A 20,779-nucleotide genomic window follows, 5' to 3' on the forward strand; every position below is an offset into this window, starting at 1 on the left:
CACTCTGCAAGGCCTGTGGAAGTGAGTGACATCATAGCACTGTAGTTCTGAGGGTTCTAGATGGATGCAACAATCTCCTGTTGCTTCTATGAAGGCCATAATAGACGACATCACCAAACAGCTCCATAGTCACATACACAGCAAAGGAGAGATGTTGTTTACACCTAGTGATGTCAGTGGTATTGAGTGACATCACAGCACAGTGCTAAGGCTCCTGGGCCTGGACACAGCAGCGGCTGCAATATCTCAACGGAGAATACGTTTATATATATGTGTGTGTGTGCGCGTATATATATATATATATATATATATATATATATATATATATTTCTCCGCCGAAATCACTTTTAAACCCATTTCCACCTTTTTTTCCCTTCTCTTCCTCTTACTTTTTTTTCACGTTTTTTTACGTTTTTCTCCTTTTCGCCTCTTTTCTGGGCGTATTATTCTTCTTTTTCTTCTTTTTTTTCGTCTAATGCATACCCCATCAGTGCAGCAATGCTTATTCAATACCGCCAGCAGATGGAGACACTGGGGGATAATTTTCTAAGGATTTATACTGATTTTTCCTGTCTGAATTTGTCGCACAGAAAGTTGCAGGCCAAATATGTGTGACATTTCTGCGACTTTAGCTTCTAGAGCATTTTTACAACATTATACATAGGTGCTGAATACATAAAAAGCGACTGTTCAGCGACAGACAAGTCGCATCGGCTGAAAGTAGGCCAGAATGTCAGTCCATGTTGGAGCAGGTTTAGATACAGTCTAAAGTATAGATCTCAAAGTCTGTGCACAGAATTTAGCAAGGGCCTCGCACCTTCTGATGCATCAGGTAGGTGCACAATAGCATAGCCTAACCCTCTGTACTTTGGTCTATATTGATGCGGGACATAGACAGCCAGCTGATGACCAATCCATTAGTGCAATGGATGGCTGGAAGCATTTGTCTTTGCCTTTGCAATACCACAGAAGCAATGCATGGTCAATGTACAGCAATGACACACCTGTGTGAACAGCCAGGAGACCCCCCCCCCCCCCCCCATGTTATGTTACATAGTTACATAGTTAGTACGGTCGAAAAAAGACATATGTCCATCAAGTTCAACCAGGGAATTAAGGGGTAGGGGTGTGGCGCGATATTGGGGAAGGGATGAGATTTTATATTTCTTCATAAGCATTAATCTTATTTTGTCAATTAGGAACATTCAGCACCCACCCGCTATCAAGGCAGCTGCCTATCATGTCATGCCCTACCTGCACAGGTGTGCTGGCTACTCAAATGATCCAATTAAGGAGGCCATTTAGTCAGCAGCAGCAGAAGTCCTGTGCCTGGACGCTCCAACAGCGGCCAGACACAAGCAGAAGCAGCAGAAGCAGCAGCACCACCTTTTGTTTTTTGGCTGCAGCAGCAGCAAGGCCCACAGGGCTGGCTAGCTGGCTAGCCAGCAAGCAGGTAGCAATGAAAGTAGGAATCTTTCTTTTTAACCCTGTAAGGGGGTGGTGCACTGTACCCGAAGATACTGCCATATCGGGTCAATGCATAGGGCGACGGAAGCAAGCTTCGAAATCGGCCCCCGTTCTCAAAAATCCATTTAATATATGGTCCCCAGATAGGGGACGTATCAGATATTAAACTGATAAGAACAGATACTACACTTGATCTTAGCCAAAAGGCCGAGAAGCGATAACCGTGAAAGGGGCGGGCCCAACAAGGTCCCCTTCATGGGCACTATCACTGCTTGCTGTCAGGGAGGCTGCCAGACAATTTTCCATGCACACTCTGGGCTGGGGGGCAGTCAACCACCAGTACACACAGCAGAACCTAAACCCATACCATTATTGCTAAGCAGCAAGACAGGGGCCCATTGCACTCCCACGGGGCCTTTTTAAATGCAATCCATAACCCGGATTTGCCAGGAACCCTTCTTACTCCTCCTACTTGCATGTGACACTGGGCTTAGGATCTGCATAGGAAACACACACACAAGCACACACCTACCTTTGTTGCCTGCAGATGCCTCCTTGGCTGTCCCCAAACGGTATCAAACCAACACCCACGGGAAGCTGTAAGCATAGAGGACATGCCTGCACCCCATTGGACTTACCTGTGTGGGTTAAATCCGGGTTATTTGACAACCTATGGCGGTGATGGTTCTGCTCAGGCAGAGCAGTGCTGATGCTCCTCATAAAGCTGTCGCTGCTGTGAAGGTTCTAGGTGACATCACAAATCCCTTTGGTTACATACACAACAAAGCTGGGTTGTTGTTGTTTACACTCTGCAAGGCCTGTGGAAGTGAGTGACATCATAGCACTGTAGTTCTGAGGGTTCTAGATGGATGCAACAATCTCCTGTTGCTTCTATGAAGGCCATAATAGACGACATCACCAAACAGCTCCATAGTCACATACACAGCAAAGGAGAGATGTTGTTTACACCTAGTGATGTCAGTGGTATTGAGTGACATCACAGCACAGTGCTAAGGCTCCTGGGCCTGGACACAGCAGCGGCTGCAATATCTCAACGGAGAATACGTTTATATATATGTGTGTGTGTGCGCGTATATATATATATATATATATATATATATATATATATATATATATTTCTCCGCCGAAATCACTTTTAAACCCATTTCCACCTTTTTTTCCCTTCTCTTCCTCTTACTTTTTTTTCACGTTTTTTTACGTTTTTCTCCTTTTCGCCTCTTTTCTGGGCGTATTATTCTTCTTTTTCTTCTTTTTTTTCGTCTAATGCATACCCCATCAGTGCAGCAATGCTTATTCAATACCGCCAGCAGATGGAGACACTGGGGGATAATTTTCTAAGGATTTATACTGATTTTTCGTGTCTGAATTTGTCGCACAGAAAGTTGCAGGCCAAATATGTGTGACATTTCTGCGACTTTAGCTTCTAGAGCATTTTTACAACATTATACATAGGTGCTGAATACATAAAAAGCGACTGTTCAGCGACAGACAAGTCGCATCGGCTGAAAGTAGGCCAGAATGTCAGTCCATGTTGGAGCAGGTTTAGATACAGTCTAAAGTATAGATCTCAAAGTCTGTGCACAGAATTTAGCAAGGGCCTCGCACCTTCTGATGCATCAGGTAGGTGCACAATAGCATAGCCTAACCCTCTGTACTTTGGTCTATATTGATGCGGGACATAGACAGCCAGCTGATGACCAATCCATTAGTGCAATGGATGGCTGGAAGCATTTGTCTTTGCCTTTGCAATACCACAGAAGCAATGCATGGTCAATGTACAGCAATGACACACCTGTGTGAACAGCCAGGAGACCCCCCCCCCCCCCCCCATGTTATGTTACATAGTTACATAGTTAGTACGGTCGAAAAAAGACATATGTCCATCAAGTTCAACCAGGGAATTAAGGGGTAGGGGTGTGGCGCGATATTGGGGAAGGGATGAGATTTTATATTTCTTCATAAGCATTAATCTTATTTTGTCAATTAGGAACATTCAGCACCCACCCGCTATCAAGGCAGCTGCCTATCATGTCATGCCCTACCTGCACAGGTGTGCTGGCTACTCAAATGATCCAATTAAGGAGGCCATTTAGTCAGCAGCAGCAGAAGTCCTGTGCCTGGACGCTCCAACAGCGGCCAGACACAAGCAGAAGCAGCAGAAGCAGCAGCACCACCTTTTGTTTTTTGGCTGCAGCAGCAGCAAGGCCCACAGGGCTGGCTAGCTGGCTAGCCAGCAAGCAGGTAGCAATGAAAGTAGGAACCTTTCTTTTTAACCCTGTAAGGGGGTGGTGCACTGTACCCGAAGATACTGCCATATCGGGTCAATGCATAGGGCGACGGAAGCAAGCTTCGAAATCGGCCCCCGTTCTCAAAAATCCATTTAATATATGGTCCCCAGATAGGGGACGTATCAGATATTAAACTGATAAGAACAGATACTACACTTGATCTTAGCCAAAAGGCCGAGAAGCGATAACCGTGAAAGGGGCGGGCCCAACAAGGTCCCCTTCATGGGCACTATCACTGCTTGCTGTCAGGGAGGCTGCCAGACAATTTTCCATGCACACTCTGGGCTGGGGGGCAGTCAACCACCAGTACACACAGCAGAACCTAAACCCATACCATTATTGCTAAGCAGCAAGACAGGGGCCCATTGCACTCCCACGGGGCCTTTTTAAATGCAATCCATAACCCGGATTTGCCAGGAACCCTTCTTACTCCTCCTACTTGCATGTGACACTGGGCTTAGGATCTGCATAGGAAACACACACACAAGCACACACCTACCTTTGTTGCCTGCAGATGCCTCCTTGGCTGTCCCCAAACGGTATCAAACCAACACCCACGGGAAGCTGTAAGCATAGAGGACATGCCTGCACCCCATTGGACTTACCTGTGTGGGTTAAATCCGGGTTATTTGACAACCTATGGCGGTGATGGTTCTGCTCAGGCAGAGCAGTGCTGATGCTCCTCATAAAGCTGTCGCTGCTGTGAAGGTTCTAGGTGACATCACAAATCCCTATGGTTACATACACAACAAAGCTGGGTTGTTGTTGTTTACACTCTGCAAGGCCTGTGGAAGTGAGTGACATCATAGCACTGTAGTTCTGAGGGTTCTAGATGGATGCAACAATCTCCTGTTGCTTCTATGAAGGCCATAATAGACGACATCACCAAACAGCTCCATAGTCACATACACAGCAAAGGAGAGATGTTGTTTACACCTAGTGATGTCAGTGGTATTGAGTGACATCACAGCACAGTGCTAAGGCTCCTGGGCCTGGACACAGCAGCGGCTGCAATATCTCAACGGAGAATACGTTTATATATATGTGTGTGTGTGCGCGTATATATATATATATATATATATATATATATATATATTTCTCCGCCGAAATCACTTTTAAACCCATTTCCACCTTTTTTTCCCTTCTCTTCCTCTTACTTTTTTTTCACGTTTTTTTACGTTTTTCTCCTTTTCGCCTCTTTTCTGGGCGTATTATTCTTCTTTTTCTTCTTTTTTTTCGTCTAATGCATACCCCATCAGTGCAGCAATGCTTATTCAATACCGCCAGCAGATGGAGACACTGGGGGATAATTTTCTAAGGATTTATACTGATTTTTCCTGTCTGAATTTGTCGCACAGAAAGTTGCAGGCCAAATATGTGTGACATTTCTGCGACTTTAGCTTCTAGAGCATTTTTACAACATTATACATAGGTGCTGAATACATAAAAAGCGACTGTTCAGCGACAGACAAGTCGCATCGGCTGAAAGTAGGCCAGAATGTCAGTCCATGTTGGAGCAGGTTTAGATACAGTCTAAAGTATAGATCTCAAAGTCTGTGCACAGAATTTAGCAAGGGCCTCGCACCTTCTGATGCATCAGGTAGGTGCACAATAGCATAGCCTAACCCTCTGTACTTTGGTCTATATTGATGCGGGACATAGACAGCCAGCTGATGACCAATCCATTAGTGCAATGGATGGCTGGAAGCATTTGTCTTTGCCTTTGCAATACCACAGAAGCAATGCATGGTCAATGTACAGCAATGACACACCTGTGTGAACAGCCAGGAGACCACCCCCCCCCCCCCCCCATGTTATGTTACATAGTTACATAGTTAGTACGGTCGAAAAAAGACATATGTCCATCAAGTTCAACCAGGGAATTAAGGGGTAGGGGTGTGGCGCGATATTGGGGAAGGGATGAGATTTTATATTTCTTCATAAGCATTAATCTTATTTTGTCAATTAGGAACATTCAGCACCCACCCGCTATCAAGGCAGCTGCCTATCATGTCATGCCCTACCTGCACAGGTGTGCTGGCTACTCAAATGATCCAATTAAGGAGGCCATTTAGTCAGCAGCAGCAGAAGTCCTGTGCCTGGACGCTCCAACAGCGGCCAGACACAAGCAGAAGCAGCAGAACCACCTTTTGTTTTTTGGCTGCAGCAGCAGCAAGGCCCACAGGGCTGGCTAGCTGGCTAGCCAGCAAGCAGGTAGCAATGAAAGTAGGAATCTTTCTTTTTAACCCTGTAAGGGGGTGGTGCACTGTACCCGAAGATACTGCCATATCGGGTCAATGCATAGGGCGACGGAAGCAAGCTTCGAAATCGGCCCCCGTTCTCAAAAATCCATTTAATATATGGTCCCCAGATAGGGGACGTATCAGATATTAAACTGATAAGAACAGATTTTTTTTTTTTTTTTTTTTTTAAATTTCTAAAGCCGAGGAACGTGCTTTCGATTCACCCAAAGTGCAAGAAAAAGTGCAAACGTGTTACACTAAAAAAACGTGCACAAAGGATGCGGTCTATCGCAAGCCCTTCTCCGATAGGAGAGAGGCCCCCCAACAAACCTTACCCTTCGCCTCCGGACCAAAAGGTACCTGCGAGGTTCCAGGTTCGATGTCCCTTTTCGCCGAAGCTACTAGGGGACCACAAATGCTCCCGGCATCCCCCTTGGCGTTAGCCAAGGTATCTGCCCGCAGAGCCGATTACGGTAGGTACCCTGCCAAAGCAGGAGTACCCGGGGTGTTTGCAGGGAGGTGCGGAACCTAATGGCCACACACACCTCCCCTAGACCGCCAGGAGGGACACCCAGAAGGGCTACCGCATCCTGACCAATCCTGTGAACACACAACACGCAAAAAGTGACACAGTGAGACAAAAAAGAAATAAATAAGTGAATGTGTGCAGATATACTGCCCGGACATCCGGCCGGATCTATAAAAAATTTCTCTGATCCTAGCCAGAAGGCCGGGAATCAAGAGGTGAGTGCCACAAGGTGAAGAGATTATGGTGCCCGTGCTTCAACTCAGTGAGCCTATTCTCCCAGTGAGTTTCGGCACCTCGGGGTCACCACTCCCCGAGGCACAAAGTACCTCGGCTCTAGACCCTCTCAGCCTCATGGCGAGACCCGGAGGGAACAGGTCACATCGGGGCAGCCGTCGAGCTGATTCCTCAGAACCAGCCCCGGAAAGCCCTGGTACACCTGCATCCTCCATGCAGCACCCATCCCCACCAGCCCCATACCGGCGTTACTGTCCACCGGCATGAAAGACTGATAAGAACAGATACTACACTTGATCTTAGCCAAAAGGCCGAGAAGCGATAACCGTGAAAGGGGCGGGCCCAACAAGGTCCCCTTCATGGGCACTATCACTGCTTGCTGTCAGGGAGGCTGCCAGACAATTTTCCATGCACACTCTGGGCTGGGGGGCAGTCAACCACCAGTACACACAGCAGAACCTAAACCCATACCATTATTGCTAAGCAGCAAGACAGGGGCCCATTGCACTCCCACGGGGCCTTTTTAAATGCAATCCATAACCCGGATTTGCCAGGAACCCTTCTTACTCCTCCTACTTGCATGTGACACTGGGCTTAGGATCTGCATAGGAAACACACACACAAGCACACACCTACCTTTGTTGCCTGCAGATGCCTCCTTGGCTGTCCCCAAACGGTATCAAACCAACACCCACGGGAAGCTGTAAGCATAGAGGACATGCCTGCACCCCATTGGACTTACCTGTGTGGGTTAAATCCGGGTTATTTGACAACCTATGGCGGTGATGGTTCTGCTCAGGCAGAGCAGTGCTGATGCTCCTCATAAAGCTGTCGCTGCTGTGAAGGTTCTAGGTGACATCACAAATCCCTATGGTTACATACACAACAAAGCTGGGTTGTTGTTGTTTACACTCTGCAAGGCCTGTGGAAGTGAGTGACATCATAGCACTGTAGTTCTGAGGGTTCTAGATGGATGCAACAATCTCCTGTTGCTTCTATGAAGGCCATAATAGACGACATCACCAAACAGCTCCATAGTCACATACACAGCAAAGGAGAGATGTTGTTTACACCTAGTGATGTCAGTGGTATTGAGTGACATCACAGCACAGTGCTAAGGCTCCTGGGCCTGGACACAGCAGCGGCTGCAATATCTCAACGGAGAATACGTTTATATATATGTGTGTGTGTGTGCGCGTATATATATATATATATATATATATATATATATATATATATATTTCTCCGCCGAAATCACTTTTAAACCCATTTCCACCTTTTTTTCCCTTCTCTTCCTCTTACTTTTTTTTCACGTTTTTTTACGTTTTTCTCCTTTTCGCCTCTTTTCTGGGCGTATTATTCTTCTTTTTCTTCTTTTTTTTCGTCTAATGCATACCCCATCAGTGCAGCAATGCTTATTCAATACCGCCAGCAGATGGAGACACTGGGGGATAATTTTCTAAGGATTTATACTGATTTTTCCTGTCTGAATTTGTCGCACAGAAAGTTGCAGGCCAAATATGTGTGACATTTCTGCGACTTTAGCTTCTAGAGCATTTTTACAACATTATACATAGGTGCTGAATACATAAAAAGCGACTGTTCAGCGACAGACAAGTCGCATCGGCTGAAAGTAGGCCAGAATGTCAGTCCATGTTGGAGCAGGTTTAGATACAGTCTAAAGTATAGATCTCAAAGTCTGTGCACAGAATTTAGCAAGGGCCTCGCACCTTCTGATGCATCAGGTAGGTGCACAATAGCATAGCCTAACCCTCTGTACTTTGGTCTATATTGATGCGGGACATAGACAGCCAGCTGATGACCAATCCATTAGTGCAATGGATGGCTGGAAGCATTTGTCTTTGCCTTTGCAATACCACAGAAGCAATGCATGGTCAATGTACAGCAATGACACACCTGTGTGAACAGCCAGGAGACCCCCCCCCCCCCCCCATGTTATGTTACATAGTTACATAGTTAGTACGGTCGAAAAAAGACATATGTCCATCAAGTTCAACCAGGGAATTAAGGGGTAGGGGTGTTGCGCGATATTGGGGAAGGGATGAGATTTTATATTTCTTCATAAGCATTAATCTTATTTTGTCAATTAGGAACATTCAGCACCCACCCGCTATCAAGGCAGCTGCCTATCATGTCATGCCCTACCTGCACAGGTGTGCTGGCTACTCAAATGATCCAATTAAGGAGGCCATTTAGTCAGCAGCAGCAGAAGTCCTGTGCCTGGACGCTCCAACAGCGGCCAGACACAAGCAGAAGCAGCAGAAGCAGCAGCACCACCTTTTGTTTTTTGGCTGCAGCAGCAGCAAGGCCCACAGGGCTGGCTAGCTGGCTAGCCAGCAAGCAGGTAGCAATGAAAGTAGGAATCTTTCTTTTTAACCCTGTAAGGGGGTGGTGCACTGTACCCGAAGATACTGCCATATCGGGTCAATGCATAGGGCGACGGAAGCAAGCTTCGAAATCGGCCCCCGTTCTCAAAAATCCATTTAATATATGGTCCCCAGATAGGGGACGTATCAGATATTAAACTGATAAGAACAGATACTACACTTGATCTTAGCCAAAAGGCCGAGAAGCGATAACCGTGAAAGGGGCGGGCCCAACAAGGTCCCCTTCATGGGCACTATCACTGCTTGCTGTCAGGGAGGCTGCCAGACAATTTTCCATGCACACTCTGGGCTGGGGGGCAGTCAACCACCAGTACACACAGCAGAACCTAAACCCATACCATTATTGCTAAGCAGCAAGACAGGGGCCCATTGCACTCCCACGGGGCCTTTTTAAATGCAATCCATAACCCGGATTTGCCAGGAACCCTTCTTACTCCTCCTACTTGCATGTGACACTGGGCTTAGGATCTGCATAGGAAACACACACACAAGCACACACCTACCTTTGTTGCCTGCAGATGCCTCCTTGGCTGTCCCCAAACGGTATCAATCCAACACCCACGGGAAGCTGTAAGCATAGAGGACATGCCTGCACCCCATTGGACTTACCTGTGTGGGTTAAATCCGGGTTATTTGACAACCTATGGCGGTGATGGTTCTGCTCAGGCAGAGCAGTGCTGATGCTCCTCATAAAGCTGTCGCTGCTGTGAAGGTTCTAGGTGACATCACAAATCCCTATGGTTACATACACAACAAAGCTGGGTTGTTGTTGTTTACACTCTGCAAGGCCTGTGGAAGTGAGTGACATCATAGCACTGTAGTTCTGAGGGTTCTAGATGGATGCAACAATCTCCTGTTGCTTCTATGAAGGCCATAATAGACGACATCACCAAACAGCTCCATAGTCACATACACAGCAAAGGAGAGATGTTGTTTACACCTAGTGATGTCAGTGGTATTGAGTGACATCACAGCACAGTGCTAAGGCTCCTGGGCCTGGACACAGCAGCGGCTGCAATATCTCAACGGAGAATACGTTTATATATATATGTGTGTGTGTGCGCGTATATATACATATATATATATATATATATATATATATATATATATATATATTTCTCCGCCGAAATCACTTTTAAACCCATTTCCACCTTTTTTTCCCTTCTCTTCCTCTTACTTTTTTTTCACGTTTTTTTACGTTTTTCTCCTTTTCGCCTCTTTTCTGGGCGTATTATTCTTCTTTTTCTTCTTTTTTTTCGTCTAATGCATACCCCATCAGTGCAGCAATGCTTATTCAATACCGCCAGCAGATGGAGACACTGGGGGATAATTTTCTAAGGATTTATACTGATTTTTCCTGTCTGAATTTGTCGCACAGAAAGTTGCAGGCCAAATATGTGTGACATTTCTGCGACTTTAGCTTCTAGAGCATTTTTACAACATTATACATAGGTGCTGAATACATAAAAAGCGACTGTTCAGCGACAGACAAGTCGCATCGGCTGAAAGTAGGCCAGAATGTCAGTCCATGTTGGAGCAGGTTTAGATACAGTCTAAAGTATAGATCTCAAAGTCTGTGCACAGAATTTAGCAAGGGCCTCGCACCTTCTGATGCATCAGGTAGGTGCACAATAGCATAGCCTAACCCTCTGTACTTTGGTCTATATTGATGCGGGACATAGACAGCCAGCTGATGACCAATCCATTAGTGCAATGGATGGCTGGAAGCATTTGTCTTTGCCTTTGCAATACCACAGAAGCAATGCATGGTCAATGTACAGCAATGACACACCTGTGTGAACAGCCAGGAGACCCCCCCCCCACCCCCCCATGTTATGTTACATAGTTACATAGTTAGTACGGTCGAAAAAAGACATATGTCCATCAAGTTCAACCAGGGAATTAAGGGTAGGGGTGTGGCGCGATATTGGGAAGGAATGAGATTTATATTTCTTCATAAGCATTAATCTTATTTGTCAATTAGGAACATTCAGCACCACACCCGCTATCAAGGCAGCTGCCTATCATGTCATGCCCTACCTGCACAGGTGTGCTGGCTACTCAAATGATCCAATTAAGGAGGCCATTTAGTCAGCAGCAGCAGAAGTCCTGTGCCTGGACGCTCCAACAGCGGCCAGACACAAGCAGAAGCAGCAGAAGCAGCAGCACCACCTTTTGTTTTTTGGCTGCAGCAGCAGCAAGGCCCACAGGGCTGGCTAGCTGGCTAGCCAGCAAGCAGGTAGCAATGAAAGTAGGAATCTTTCTTTTTAACCCTGTAAGGGGGTGGTGCACTGTACCCGAAGATACTGCCATATCGGGTCAATGCATAGGGCGACGGAAGCAAGCTTCGAAATCGGCCCCCGTTCTCAAAAATCCATTTAATATATGGTCCCCAGATAGGGGACGTATCAGATATTAAACTGATAAGAACAGATACTACACTTGATCTTAGCCAAAAGGCCGAGAAGCGATAACCGTGAAAGGGGCGGGCCCAACAAGGTCCCCTTCATGGGCACTATCACTGCTTGCTGTCAGGGAGGCTGCCAGACAATTTTCCATGCACACTCTGGGCTGGGGGGCAGTCAACCACCAGTACACACAGCAGAACCTAAACCCATACCATTATTGCTAAGCAGCAAGACAGGGGCCCATTGCACTCCCACGGGGCCTTTTTAAATGCAATCCATAACCCGGATTTGCCAGGAACCCTTCTTACTCCTCCTACTTGCATGTGACACTGGGCTTAGGATCTGCATAGGAAACACACACACAAGCACACACCTACCTTTGTTGCTGCAGATGCCTCCTTGGCTGTCCCAAACGGTATCAAACCAACACCCACGGAAGCTGTAAGCATAGAGGACATGCCTGCACCCCATTGGACTTACCTGTGTGGGTTAAATCCGGGTTATTTGACAACCTATGGCGGTGATGGTTCTGCTCAGGCAGAGCAGTGCTGATGCTCCTCATAAAGCTGTCGCTGCTGTGAAGGTTCTAGGTGACATCACAAATCCCTATGGTTACATACACAACAAAGCTGGGTTGTTGTTGTTTACACTCTGCAAGGCCTGTGGAAGTGAGTGACATCATAGCACTGTAGTTCTGAGGGTTCTAGATGGATGCAACAATCTCCTGTTGCTTCTATGAAGGCCATAATAGACGACATCACCAAACAGCTCCATAGTCACATACACAGCAAAGGAGAGATGTTGTTTACACCTAGTGATGTCAGTGGTATTGAGTGACATCACAGCACAGTGCTAAGGCTCCTGGGCCTGGACACAGCAGCGGCTGCAATATCTCAACGGAGAATACGTTTATATATATGTGTGTGTGTGCGCGTATATATATATATATATATATATATAATATATATATATATATATATATTTCTCCGCCGAAATCACTTTAAACCCATTTCCACCTTTTTTTCCCTTCTCTTCCTCTTACTTTTTTTTCACGTTTTTTTACGTTTTTCTCCTTTTCGCCTCTTTTCTGGGCGTATTATTCTTCTTTTTCTTCTTTTTTTTCGTCTAATGCATACCCCATCAGTGCAGCAATGCTTATTCAATACCGCCAGCAGATGGAGACACTGGGGGATAATTTTCTAAGGATTTATACTGATTTTTCCTGTCTGAATTTGTCGCACAGAAAGTTGCAGGCCAAATATGTGTGACATTTCTGCGACTTTAGCTTCTAGAGCATTTTTACAACATTATACATAGGTGCTGAATACATAAAAGCGACTGTTCAGCGACAGACAAGTCGCATCGGCTGAAAGTAGGCCAGAATGTCAGTCCATGTTGGAGCAGGTTTAGATACAGTCTAAAGTATAGATCTCAAAGTCTGTGCACAGAATTTAGCAAGGGCCTCGCACCTTCTGATGCATCAGGTAGGTGCACAATAGCATAGCCTAACCCTCTGTACTTTGGTCTATATTGATGCGGGACATAGACAGCCAGCTGATGACCAATCCATTAGTGCAATGGATGGCTGGAAGCATTTGTCTTTGCCTTTGCAATACCACAGAAGCAATGCATGGTCAATGTACAGCAATGACACACCTGTGTGAACAGCCAGGAGACCCCCCCCCCCCCCCATGTTATGTTACATAGTTACATAGTTAGTACGGTCGAAAAAAGACATATGTCCATCAAGTTCAACCAGGGAATTAAGGGGTAGGGTGTGGCGCGATATTGGGGAAGGGATGAGATTTTATATTTCTTCATAAGCATTAATCTTATTTTGTCAATTAGGAACATTCAGCACCCACCCGCTATCAAGGCAGCTGCCTATCATGTCATGCCCTACCTGCACAGGTGTGCTGGCTACTCAAATGATCCAATTAAGGAGGCCATTTAGTCAGCAGCAGCAGAAGTCCTGTGCCTGGACGCTCCAACAGCGGCCAGACACAAGCAGAAGCAGCAGAAGCAGCAGCACCACCTTTTGTTTTTTGGCTGCAGCAGCAGCAAGGCCCACAGGGCTGGCTAGCTGGCTAGCCAGCAAGCAGGTAGCAATGAAAGTAGGAATCTTTCTTTTTAACCCTGTAAGGGGGTGGTGCACTGTACCCGAAGATACTGCCATATCGGGTCAATGCATAGGGCGACGGAAGCAAGCTTCGAAATCGGCCCCCGTTCTCAAAAATCCATTTAATATATGGTCCCCAGATAGGGGACGTATCAGATATTAAACTGATAAGAACAGATACTACACTTGATCTTAGCCAAAAGGCCGAGAAGCGATAACCGTGAAAGGGGCGGGCCCAACAAGGTCCCCTTCATGGGCACTATCACTGCTTGCTGTCAGGGAGGCTGCCAGACAATTTTCCATGCACACTCTGGGCTGGGGGGCAGTCAACCACCAGTACACACAGCAGAACCTAAACCCATACCATTATTGCTAAGCAGCAAGACAGGGGCCCATTGCACTCCCACGGGGCCTTTTTAAATGCAATCCATAACCCGGATTGCCAGGAACCCTTCTTACTCCTCCTACTTGCATGTGACACTGGGCTTAGGATCTGCATAGGAAACACACACACAAGCACACACCTACCTTTGTTGCCTGCAGATGCCTCCTTGGCTGTCCCCAAACGGTATCAAACCAACACCCACGGGAAGCTGTAAGCATAGAGGACATGCCTGCACCCCATTGGACTTACCTGTGTGGGTTAAATCCGGGTTATTGACAACCTATGGCGGTGATGGTTCTGCTCAGGCAGAGCAGTGCTGATGCTCCTCATAAAGCTGTCGCTGCTGTGAAGGTTCTAGGTGACATCACAAATCCCTATGGTTACATACACAACAAAGCTGGGTTGTTGTTGTTTACACTCTGCAAGGCCTGTGGAAGTGAGTGACATCATAGCACTGTAGTTCTGAGGGTTCTAGATGGATGCAACAATCTCCTGTTGCTTCTATGAAGGCCATAATAGACGACATCACCAAACAGCTCCATAGTCACATACACAGCAAAGGAGAGATGTTGTTTACACCTAGTGATGTCAGTGGTATTGAGTGACATCACAGCACAGTGCTAAGGCTCCTGGGCCTGGACACAGCAGCGGCTGCAATATCTCAACGGAGAATACGTTTATATATATGTGTGTGTGTGCGCGTATATATATATATATATATATATATATATATATATATTTCTCCGCCGAAATCACTTTTAAACCCATTTCCACCTTTTTTTCCCTTCTCTTCCTCTTACTTTTTTTTCACGTTTTTTTACGTTTTTCTCCTTTTCGCCTCTTTTCTGGGCGTATTATTCTTCTTTTTCTTCTTTTTTTTCGTCTAATGCATACCCCATCAGTGCAGCAATGCTTATTCAATACCGCCAGCAGATGGAGACACTGGGGGATAATTTTCTAAGGATTTATACTGATTTTTCCTGTCTGAATTTGTCGCACAGAAAGTTGCAGGCCAAATATGTGTGACATTTCTGCGACTTTAGCTTCTAGAGCATTTTTACAACATTATACATAGGTGCTGAATACATAAAAAGCGACTGTTCAGCGACAGACAAGTCGCATCGGCTGAAAGTAGGCCAGAATGTCAGTCCATGTTGGAGCAGGTTTAGATACAGTCTAAAGTATAGATCTCAAAGTCTGTGCACAGAATTTAGCAAGGGCCTCGCACCTTCTGATGCATCAGGTAGGTGCACAATAGCATAGCCTAACCCTCTGTACTTTGGTCTATATTGATGCGGGACATAGACAGCCAGCTGATGACCAATCCATTAGTGCAATGGATGGCTGGAAGCATTTGTCTTTGCCTTTGCAATACCACAGAAGCAATGCATGGTCAATGTACAGCAATGACACACCTGTGTGAACAGCCAGGAGACCCCCCCCCCCCCCATGTTATGTTACATAGTTACATAGTTAGTACGGTCGAAAAAGACATATGTCCATCAAGTTCAACAAGGGAATTAAGGGGTAGGGGTGTGGCGCGATATTGGGGAAGGGATGAGATTTTATATTTCTTCATAAGCATTAATCTTATTTTGTCAATTAGGAACATTCAGCACCCACCCGCTATCAAGGCAGCTGCCTATCATGTCATGCCCTACCTGCACAGGTGTGCTGGCTACTCAAATGATCCAATTAAGGAGGCCATTTAGTCAGCAGCAGCAGAAGTCCTGTGCCTGGACGCTCCAACAGCGGCCAGACACAAGCAGAAGCAGCAGAAGCAGCAGCACCACCTTTTGTTTTTTGGCTGCAGCAGCAGCAAGGCCCACAGGGCTGGCTAGCTGGCTAGCCAGCAAGCAGGTAGCAATGAAAGTAGGAATCTTTCTTTTTAACCTGTAAGGGGGTGGTGCACTGTACCCGAAGATACTGCCATATCGGGTCAATGCATAGGGCGACGGAAGCAAGCTTCGAAATCGGCCCCCGTTCTCAAAAATCCATTTAATATATGGTCCCCAGATAGGGGACGTATCAGATATTAAACTGATAAGAACAGATACTACACTTGATCTTAGCCAAAAGGCCGAGAAGCGATAACCGTGAAAGGGGCGGGCCCAACAAGGTCCCCTTCATGGGCACTATCACTGCTTGCTGTCAGGGAGGCTGCCAGACAATTTTCCATGCACACTCTGGGCTGGGGGGCAGTCAACCACCAGTACACACAGCAGAACCTAAACCCATACCATTATTGCTAAGCAGCAAGACAGGGGCCCATTGCACTCCCACGGGGCCTTTTTAAATGCAATCCATAACCCGGATTTGCCAGGAACCCTTCTTACTCCTCCTACTTGCATGTGACACTGGGCTTAGGATCTGCATAGGAAACACACACACAAGCACACACCTACCTTTGTTGCCTGCAGATGCCTCCTTGGCTGTCCCCAAACGGTATCAAACCAACACCCACGGGAAGCTGTAAGCATAGAGGACATGCCTGCACCCCATTGGACTTACCTGTGTGGGTTAAATCCGGGTTATTTGACAACCTATGGCGGTGATGGTTCTGCTCAGGCAGAGCAGTGCTGATGCTCCTCATAAAGCTGTCGCTGCTGTGAAGGTTCTAGGTGACATCACAAATCCCTATGGTTACATACACAACAAAGCTGGGTTGTTGTTGTTTACACTCTGCAAGGCCTGTGGAAGTGAGTGACATCATAGCACTGTAGTTCTGAGGGTTCTAGATGGATGCAACAATCTCCTGTTGCTTCTATGAAGGCCATAATAGACGACATCACCAAACAGCTCCATAGTCACATACACAGCAAAGGAGAGATGTTGTTTACACCTAGTGATGTCAGTGGTATTGAGTGACATCACAGCACAGTGCTAAGGCTCCTGGGCCTGGACACAGCAGCGGCTGCAATATCTCAACGGAGAATACGTTTATATATATGTGTGTGTGTGCGCGTATATATATACTATATATATATATATATATATATATATATATATATATTTCTCCGCCGAAATCACTTTTAAACCCATTTCCACCTTTTTTTCCCTTCTCTTCCTCTTACTTTTTTTTCACGTTTTTTTACGTTTTTCTCCTTTTCGCCTCTTTTCTGGGCGTATTATTCTTCTTTTTCTTCTTTTTTTTCGTCTAATGCATACCCCATCAGTGCAGCAATGCTTATTCAATACCGCCAGCAGATGGAGACACTGGGGGATAATTTTCTAAGGATTTATACTGATTTTATACTGATTTTTCCTGTCTGAATTTGTCGCACAGAAAGTTGCAGGCCAAATATGTGTGACATTTCTGCGACTTTAGCTTCTAGAGCATTTTTACAACATTATACATAGGTGCTGAATACATAAAAAGCGACTGTTCAGCGACAGACAAGTCGCATCGGCTGAAAGTAGGCCAGAATGTCAGTCCATGTTGGAGCAGGTTTAGATACAGTCTAAAGTATAGATCTCAAAGTCTGTGCACAGAATTTAGCAAGGGCCTCGCACCTTCTGATGCATCAGGTAGGTGCACAATAGCATAGCCTAACCCTCTGTACTTTGGTCTATATTGATGCGGGACATAGACAGCCAGCTGATGACCAATCCATTAGTGCAATGGATGGCTGGAAGCATTTGTCTTTGCCTTTGCAATACCACAGAAGCAATGCATGGTCAATGTACAGCAATGACACACCTGTGTGAACAGCCAGGAGACCCCCCCCCCCCCCCCATGTTATGTTACATAGTTACATAGTTAGTACGGTCGAAAAAAGACATATGTCCATCAAGTTCAACCAGGGAATTAAGGGGTAGGGGTGTGGCGCGATATTGGGGAAGGGATGAGATTTTATATTTCTTCATAAGCATTAATCTTATTTTGTCAATTAGGAACATTCAGCACCCACCCGCTATCAAGGCAGCTGCCTATCATGTCATGCCCTACCTGCACAGGTGTGCTGGCTACTCAAATGATCCAATTAAGGAGGCCATTTAGTCAGCAGCAGCAGAAGTCCTGTGCCTGGACGCTCCAACAGCGGCCAGACACAAGCAGAAGCAGCAGAAGCAGCAGCAGCACCACCTTTTGTTTTTTGGCTGCAGCAGCAGCAAGGCCCACAGGGCTGGCTAGCTGGCTAGCCAGCAAGCAGGTAGCAATGAAAGTAGGAATCTTTCTTTTTAACCCTGTAAGGGGGTGGTGCACTGTACCCGAAGATACTGCCATATCGGGTCAATGCATAGGGCGACGGAAGCAAGCTTCGAAATCGGCCCCCGTTCTCAAAAATCCATTTAATATATGGTCCCCAGATAGGGGACGTATCAGATATTAAACTGATAAGAACAGATACTACACTTGATCTTAGCCAAAAGGCCGAGAAGCGATAACCGTGAAAGGGGCAGGCCCAACAAGGTCCCCTTCATGGGCACTATCACTGCTTGCTGTCAGGGAGGCTGCCAGACAATTTTCCATGCACACTCTGGGCTGGGGGGCAGTCAACCACCAGTACACACAGCAGAACCTAAACCCATACCATTATTGCTAAGCAGCAAGACAGGGGCCCATTGCACTCCCACGGGGCCTTTTTAAATGCAATCCATAACCCGGATTTGCCAGGAACCCTTCTTACTCCTCCTACTTGCATGTGACACTGGGCTTAGGATCTGCATAGGAAACACACACACAAGCACACACCTACCTTTGTTGCCTGCAGATGCCTCCTTGGCTGTCCCCAAACGGTATCAAACCAACACCCACGGGAAGCTGTAAGCATAGAGGACATGCCTGCACCCCATTGGACTTACCTGTGTGGGTTAAATCCGGGTTATTTGACAACCTATGGCGGTGATGGTTCTGCTCAGGCAGAGCAGTGCTGATGCTCCTCATAAAGCTGTCGCTGCTGTGAAGGTTCTAGGTGACATCACAAATCCCTATGGTTACATACACAACAAAGCTGGGTTGTTGTTGTTTACACTCTGCAAGGCCTGTGGAAGTGAGTGACATCATAGCACTGTAGTTCTGAGGGTTCTAGATGGATGCAACAATCTCCTGTTGCTTCTATGAAGGCCATAATAGACGACATCACCAAACAGCTCCATAGTCACATACACAGCAAAGGAGAGATGTTGTTTACACCTAGTGATGTCAGTGGTATTGAGTGACATCACAGCACAGTGCTAAGGCTCCTGGGCCTGGACACAGCAGCGGCTGCAATATCTCAACGGAGAATACGTTTATATATATGTGTGTGTGTGCGCGTATATATATATATATATATATATATATATATATATATATATATATATATATTTCTCCGCCGAAATCACTTTTAAACCCATTTCCACCTTTTTTTCCCTTCTCTTCCTCTTACTTTTTTTTCACGTTTTTTTACGTTTTTCTCCTTTTCGCCTCTTTTCTGGGCGTATTATTCTTCTTTTTCTTCTTTTTTTTCGTCTAATGCATACCCCATCAGTGCAGCAATGCTTATTCAATACCGCCAGCAGATGGAGACACTGGGGGATAATTTTCTAAGGATTTATACTGATTTTTCCTGTCTGAATTTGTCGCACAGAAAGTTGCAGGCCAAATATGTGTGACATTTCTGCGACTTTAGCTTCTAGAGCATTTTTACAACATTATACATAGGTGCTGAATACATAAAAAGCGACTGTTCAGCGACAGACAAGTCGCATCGGCTGAAAGTAGGCCAGAATGTCAGTCCATGTTGGAGCAGGTTTAGATACAGTCTAAAGTATAGATCTCAAAGTCTGTGCACAGAATTTAGCAAGGGCCTCGCACCTTCTGATGCATCAGGTAGGTGCACAATAGCATAGCCTAACCCTCTGTACTTTGGTCTATATTGATGCGGGACATAGACAGCCAGCTGATGACCAATCCATTAGTGCAATGGATGGCTGGAAGCATTTGTCTTTGCCTTTGCAATACCACAGAAGCAATGCATGGTCAATGTACAGCAATGACACACCTGTGTGAACAGCCAGGAGACCCCCCCCCCCCCCCATGTTATGTTACATAGTTACATAGTTAGTACGGTCGAAAAAAGACATATGTCCATCAAGTTCAACCAGGGAATTAAGGGGTAGGGGTGTGGCGCGATATTGGGGAAGGGATGAGATTTTATATTTCTTCATAAGCATTAATCTTATTTTGTCAATTAGGAACATTCAGCACCCACCCGCTATCAAGGCAGCTGCCTATCATGTCATGCCCTACCTGCACAGGTGTGCTGGCTACTCAAATGATCCAATTAAGGAGGCCATTTAGTCAGCAGCAGCAGAAGTCCTGTGCCTGGACGCTCCAACAGCGGCCAGACACAAGCAGAAGCAGCAGAAGCAGCAGCACCACCTTTTGTTTTTTGGCTGCAGCAGCAGCAAGGCCCACAGGGCTGGCTAGCTGGCTAGCCAGCAAGCAGGTAGCAATGAAAGTAGGAATCTTTCTTTTTAACCCTGTAAGGGGGTGGTGCACTGTACCCGAAGATACTGCCATATCGGGTCAATGCATAGGGCGACGGAAGCAAGCTTCGAAATCGGCCCCCGTTCTCAAAAATCCATTTAATATATGGTCCCCAGATAGGGGACGTATCAGATATTAAACTGATAAGAACAGATACTACACTTGATCTTAGCCAAAAGGCCGAGAAGCGATAACCGTGAAAGGG

The 20,779-nt window shown here is 46.2% G+C and overlaps 9 non-coding genes and 1 pseudogene across 9 annotated transcripts; all 10 read right to left on the minus strand.

The window, feature by feature from the left end:
• Nucleotides 1-1,495: 1,495 nt before the first annotated feature.
• LOC130301065 (U2 spliceosomal RNA) lies at nt 1,496-1,686 on the minus strand. The gene has a single exon (XR_008851783.1). It is a non-coding gene; the product is annotated as a U2 spliceosomal RNA (small nuclear RNA).
• A 2,085-nt stretch (nt 1,687-3,771) lies between these two features.
• Nucleotides 3,772-3,962, minus strand: LOC130301066 (U2 spliceosomal RNA). Its single transcript, XR_008851784.1, has one exon. It is a non-coding gene; the product is annotated as a U2 spliceosomal RNA (small nuclear RNA).
• A 2,070-nt stretch (nt 3,963-6,032) lies between these two features.
• LOC130301079 (U2 spliceosomal RNA) lies at nt 6,033-6,213 on the minus strand (annotated as a pseudogene).
• A 704-nt stretch (nt 6,214-6,917) lies between these two features.
• On the minus strand, nt 6,918-7,105 carry LOC130301082 (U2 spliceosomal RNA). The gene has a single exon (XR_008851798.1). It is a non-coding gene; the product is annotated as a U2 spliceosomal RNA (small nuclear RNA).
• A 2,084-nt stretch (nt 7,106-9,189) lies between these two features.
• LOC130301067 (U2 spliceosomal RNA) lies at nt 9,190-9,380 on the minus strand. The gene has a single exon (XR_008851785.1). It is a non-coding gene; the product is annotated as a U2 spliceosomal RNA (small nuclear RNA).
• Nucleotides 9,381-11,471: 2,091 nt separating this feature from the next.
• LOC130301069 (U2 spliceosomal RNA) lies at nt 11,472-11,662 on the minus strand. The gene has a single exon (XR_008851787.1). It is a non-coding gene; the product is annotated as a U2 spliceosomal RNA (small nuclear RNA).
• Nucleotides 11,663-13,742: 2,080 nt separating this feature from the next.
• LOC130301071 (U2 spliceosomal RNA) lies at nt 13,743-13,933 on the minus strand. The gene has a single exon (XR_008851788.1). It is a non-coding gene; the product is annotated as a U2 spliceosomal RNA (small nuclear RNA).
• Nucleotides 13,934-16,003: 2,070 nt separating this feature from the next.
• On the minus strand, nt 16,004-16,194 carry LOC130301072 (U2 spliceosomal RNA). The gene has a single exon (XR_008851789.1). It is a non-coding gene; the product is annotated as a U2 spliceosomal RNA (small nuclear RNA).
• A 2,101-nt stretch (nt 16,195-18,295) lies between these two features.
• Nucleotides 18,296-18,486, minus strand: LOC130301073 (U2 spliceosomal RNA). Its single transcript, XR_008851790.1, has one exon. It is a non-coding gene; the product is annotated as a U2 spliceosomal RNA (small nuclear RNA).
• Nucleotides 18,487-20,575: 2,089 nt separating this feature from the next.
• Nucleotides 20,576-20,766, minus strand: LOC130301074 (U2 spliceosomal RNA). Its single transcript, XR_008851791.1, has one exon. It is a non-coding gene; the product is annotated as a U2 spliceosomal RNA (small nuclear RNA).
• Between the last annotated feature and the right edge of the window lie 13 nt (nt 20,767-20,779).

This window comes from Hyla sarda, unplaced genomic scaffold (genome assembly GCF_029499605.1).
Source record: "Hyla sarda isolate aHylSar1 unplaced genomic scaffold, aHylSar1.hap1 scaffold_1108, whole genome shotgun sequence".
NCBI classification, from domain to species: Eukaryota; Metazoa; Chordata; class Amphibia; order Anura; family Hylidae; genus Hyla; species Hyla sarda.